We start from the raw sequence: 6,000 nt of genomic DNA, 5'->3' as shown, positions 1-6,000 counted from the left end.
CCCAGGTCTCCCACATTGCAAGCGGATTCTTTACCAACTGAGCCACAAGGGAAGCCTTTACTCACATAAAGGCTTTAACAAAATGTACCCAGCAAGCCTTGAATAACAGTAATCAAGCTATTGGTGTGCTCAACTTGTCCCATGATGAAAAAAGCAGTCCTACAGAATCGTTTGTCTCTGGATATTTTAACTGCTTTCCAATGGGGAACTTGAACTATCAAACTATGTTTTGACACCTGATGAGTTTTCTAATATAACCTGTGTTATACACACATGAAGAATCAAATTTCTGCTCTGAATGATCCTCTTCCCAATTTTAGGGAAACTACTAGGACAATGGTTTGGTTCAGGAGGATCCTGGTTTAAATCTTTACTGGTGACATTGTTACTCCTACTCATGATTTTGATTATCTTTTGTATAAGTTATAAAGTGGCTGTTTCTTGCCTTCTGTGCTATGCATTTCCTACTCCTACTAAGATAATGACATCTAAACAACTTGAAACTATTGATCACATGATTGTATCTTTAGTTCTCTACGAAATAATGGACACGCACAATGCACATGCATGGTGAAACTAGCCTAAAAGTCCTGTTGGACAACTTTTCGGGTGACAAAGCCAGGGAGGGGCAGTGCTGACAGGACAGATCAGCCATGAAAGTTTACCAAGAAGAACGTCCAACCAAAGGACTTCCCGTAAGAAAGACAACCAGAGAGGCACAAGGATTCCATGTGACGTAGTTCTGGGTGGTTATTCTCAGCTTTCTCTCATGTAAAAATATCCACAGACAAGAAGTAAATCTGTAAAATAAGCATACGTCCTTGGCTCTGTGGGAAAAATGGTAATTAAAACTCTGCATCTGGGACTTCCCTGGTGGTCCAGTGGCTAAGACTCCATGCTCCCAAAGCAGGGGGCCGGGGTTCCAGCCCCCGGTCAGGGAACTAGATCCACAAGGCGAAACTTAATTCGCAAGCTACAACTAAAGATTCTGCTTGCACAAAAAAGATGGAAGAGTCCACGTGCTGCAATTAAGACCTAACGCAACCAAATAAACAAACATCAAAATAAAACAAAATACTGCGTCCACTTGAATGCACCAAGAGCACAACTATTGGATGATAATGACATCATGACTGGAGGACCAACGCTTGCGTTTCAAAAAGTGGGATGGGTTCTGGACATTCAGGCATTTATTGCCAGCCCTGGGAAGAGCTAGACCCGGGCGCCCGGGGGCGGGGCAGGGGGGTGTAGGGGCATGAGTTTGAGCCCTGCTTTCCAAACATTTGGAAAACTCAGGAGAAAACGGGACTGAGGACAGCCCCCGCTCCCCGCCCCAGAGACCACAGCGCCTCCCACGCACGAACCCACGGTGACTGAGTCCGGACTGTCCTTTGTTGACCTTTCCCGTGGTCACCGCACGCTACGGGGCGGACAACGGCAGGCTGCGGGCACCGAGAGGCTCCAGTCCTGGAGACAACGCTGCCGGGTGCCGTGACCGGGCCAGACCCTCGGGGTGCCAGCCCAGGCACCACGCGGTGAACCAGACAGGTCTGGGGTCCGAGCGGCGCCCCAGACGACTCGGCTCCGCAAACTCTGGAGCTGACTGCAGGAAGGCCCGGGTCCGGCCATGGCCGGTTACGTCCAGCTCCTGTCTCGCATATTCACCATTTTGTGGCTTCCGGCGTCCCCCTAGAGTCGTCACTGGGGCCCCCACCTCCGGTCCCACGACTGGCGTAGGTCACAGCGCGACAAACGTAGCGACAAGGGCACCGGGGGCCCTCGCGGTCGAACGCGACGCCAAGCCACACGGAACATGGCGTGACGGACGTCCACGCCGTTTACGTGAACGGAGCGTCCTCCCACCCACCTTCCCCAGAGGCGCCCCTAATTGGACATTTCTTAAGGCTCCGCCCCTTTGCGCCTAAGCGTCTGTGAGCCCATATGTTCCCACCAGTGCTGTCTGTAAGTAGGTAACCTCACCGCCTGGTCGGTCACTGCAGCTTCTTCTGAAAGCAAGAAACGGGTGTTCACCAGGAAATTTCAGTGTCAGTTCTCAGAAGGAGGAACACCCAATCCAAGTCAGGCTAGAACAGGAGAGCGTGATGTCCTGCAAGAGTCAGGGTCTTGGGATAATGCTTTGAGGCCACACGTGGAACTGTGACCCTTGTGAAGACTTTGCATGCGGCAGCTAAGGATACCGTGTGCCGCAAGGAAAATCGAAGAACCTGTGCAACAACTAAGACCAGGCACAGCCAAAAAAAATATTTTTTAAATGACCAAATGTAATACAGTCTGGCTTCATTTGCATCTTTGACTGCTGACAATGCTGAGGCTTCCACCCATTTCTTCCCCACTTCACATATTTTTACTTTAGATAAAGATACCCGCGGCCTTGAATGAAATTGCCTCTGGTGGAAAGTCTGAACACAGCCCTAGCCTGAGCATAGGCACTCTTTTAAGACCAACCACAAACTGAGATTTCTTCAATAAAGCTCTCACATTTTACACTGGAAGGAACTTTACCTCCATGTTTTAGTGCTTCGCTAGAGAACTTTGAAATGCAAGTAGCTATCATATCCCTAAGGCAATTGAATTTCTTATTTTTACTGATATAAAATAAAGGTTATGTAAATGTGGGATGTACCTGAAAACTCTCAATATGTTTAACAGATTGGATCAAAACTAATGCAATAATTTATTTGTTTGTTTGTTTAAACAGCTTTATTGAGGAACTTCCCTGGTGGTCCAGTGGCTAAGATTCTGAGCTTCCAATCCAGGGGTACTGGGTTCTATCCTTGGTCAGGGTACTAGATCCTATATGCCATAACTAAGACCTGGAGCAGCCAAATAAATATTTTTAATTTTTTTAAAAAAGAACGTTATTGAGATATTATATATATGTGTGTGTGTGTGTGTGTGTGTGTGTATAATACAATAGACTCCTTTAAAGTTTACAATTCAGTGGTTTAGTATATTCACAGATACACGCAATCATCACCACAGTCAATTTTAGAACAGTTTCATCACCTTTAAGAAAATCCTCTTCTCTTTAGCTATCACTTTCCTAACTTCCCACCTTCCTCCTTTAAGTCCCAGCCCTAGGCAATTTCTAATACACTTTCTGTTTCTAAAGATTTCCCCATTCTGGACTTTTATGTGAATGGAATTATATAATGTGGTCTTTATGATCAACAAGTTACTTAGCATCATATCTTAAGAAGCAGTCGTGCTGTAGCATGTATCAATAACTGATTCTTTAAAATAATTTTTTTATTGTTGTTAAGTACTATTTCAGTGCCTTTAAGTCTATTTACATTGTTGTAAAACCATCACCACCTATCTATGTACAAAACTGTTCATCTCGCAAAGCTGAAATTCTGTATCCATTATAACCAGTAACTCCCCATTTCCCTCTTCCTCCACCTTTGGCAATACCCATTCTACCTTTTATCTGTATGATTCTGACTATTCTAAGTACCTCATGTAAGTGAAATCATACAGTATTTGTCCTTTTGTTACTGGCTTATTTCACTTAGCATAATATCCTCAAGATTGATCCACTGTGCAGCATATATCAGAATGCCCTTACTCTTTTAAGCCTGACTAATAAGATGGGACTTACTGTTGTCATTTTGCTATTTGTCTTCTATATACCTTATAGGTGTCTTGTCCCACATTTACTGCATTACTGTCTGGTTAGTTTTTTGTTGTTGTTTGTAGTGAAATGTTTAAGTCCCTCTCTCATTGCCTTTTGTGTATATTCTATAGCTATTTTTTTTTGTAGTTACCATGGAGATTACATTTAAAATCTTTATGTTATAATGATAATTTGAATTTACACCAGTTTAAATATATTTATTTTTTTATATTTATATTTATATAAATATATTTATTTTTTATATTTCTATCCCTAATTCTTTCACTTGTCCGTGTCCCCAAATTATATCTTTATATACTTTGTGTCCAAAAATATAAACTAATAATTTTAAAAAATTTATTAGTTTTTGAAATTATATAGAAAATACCACAAAGCGTTACAAACCAAAGCTACAATAACATTAGCTTCTACACTAACTTTTGTTGTTGTTTTTATTTTTTTAATTGAAGGATAATTGCTTTACAGAATTTTGTTGTTTCCTGTCAAACCTACACTAATTTTTAATGTATTAGTCTCATAAATCATGTAGGAAATAAAAAGTGGACTTACAAAGTGTTTTACAATAATACCAGGTTGGTTTTTTTGCTTTTTCTTTTTTTGGCCACACCATAGGACATGAGGGATCTTAGTTCCCCCACCAGGGAAAGAACTCCCGCTCCCTGGAGTGCAAGTGCAGAGTCTTAACCATTGAACTGCCAAGAAGTTCCATGGTGACCCCTTCCTGAGGGGAACTTGGAAACATTTTCAAGGGACAGATATGACAACTGGACCGACATGAGCCCATAGCCAGGACAAGGATGGTCTCTCCGGCCTCCAGGGCCAGCCAGAGCTGGTCACAGCCTGGGGAGGGGAACGTCCCCTAACTGCAGGCCTGACCTGGGCTGTGGACCGGACCCGGGCACTCTGCTACAGCAGCTGGGGGGCCTCTGCGGCTGGGTAACTAGTTACTACTGAGACTTTGAAAACGTTTCAGGTGGCGGATTCAACAAACGGGATACACATGTGACTAAGGTTCCGTTCTGGGAAGCTGACCCAGGGCCTTCCTGCCCTCGGGAAATATTTTCAAGATGTTTGGGTCTCACTGAGGACAGTTGCCTGCCAGGAACACTCCCCCCACACCACCCCACACCATTCCTCTGTTGCAGCCCCCTAAAGATTCAGCCTTCTGAGGGAGACTTAGAAACTTTGGTGGAACTTCTGAGTCAGTTCTTAGGAAGGTTGATAAGAAGTCTGGGGTCCCCAAGGAGGAGAAAGGGGTCCAGGGCTCTCAAGGAGGAGAAGAAGACAAACTTTTTTTCTACATTGTTTTGTCTTAGTCAATATAACAATGTATCTTGCTGAGGACATGTTTCTCCTTAACAAGACACTTCTGACTAATCTCGTTATCTTAAGATAAAAAGATTATCTTCTTGTGGGAATGGGTCTGGTAAAACCTTTCTATTGTTAGCTCTAATCTTGTTAATTCAAGATGTTTGTTGTCAGAGTGGGTCTGGTAAAAGTATATAAGGCCTTGATAAGACTAACTAGCTCCTGGAGGCACTCTCCATCCCCCTCCTGCTGTCTGTGTCAGAAGCTTTCTCTGCCCCTTTTTATACTTTAATAAAACTCTGCTACACAAAAGATCTTCACAACCCAGATAATCAAGATGGTGTGATCACTCACCTAGAGCCGGACATCCTGGAATGTGAAGTCAAGTGGGCCTTAGAAAGCATCACTACGAACAAAGCTAGCAGAGGTGATGGAATTCCAGTTGAGCTATTTCACATCCTGAAAGATGATGCTGTCAAAGTGCTGCACACAATGTGCCAGCAAATTTGGAAAATTCAGCAGTGGCCACAGGACTGGAAAAGGTCAGTTTTCATTCCAATCCCAAAGAAAGGCAATGCCAAAGAATGCTCAAACTACTACACAATTGCACTCATCTCACACGCTAGTAATGCTAGTAATGCTCAAAATTCCCTAAGCCAGGCTTCAGCAATATATGAAACGTGAACTTCCAGATGTTCAAGCTGGTTTTAGAAAAGGCAGAGGAACCAGAGATCAAATTGCCAACATCCACTGGATCATCGAAAAAGCAAGAGAATTCGAGAAAAACATCTATTTCTGCTTTATTGACTATGCCCAAGCCTTTGACTGTGTGGATCACAACAAACTGTGGAAAGTTCTTCAAGAGACAGGAATACCAGACCACCTGACCTGCCTCTTGAGAAACCTATATGCAGGTCAGGAAGCAACAGTTAGATCTGGACATGAAACAACAGACTGGTTCCAAATAAGGAAAGGAGTACATCAAGGCTGTCAATTGTCACCCTGCTTATAACTTATATGCAGAGTACATCATG

This window comes from Muntiacus reevesi, chromosome 1, assembly GCF_963930625.1.
Source record: "Muntiacus reevesi chromosome 1, mMunRee1.1, whole genome shotgun sequence".
Classification (NCBI taxonomy): domain Eukaryota; kingdom Metazoa; phylum Chordata; class Mammalia; order Artiodactyla; family Cervidae; genus Muntiacus; species Muntiacus reevesi.
The sequence above is the reverse complement of the archived record's forward strand: the minus strand, read 5'-3'. Positions refer to the sequence as shown.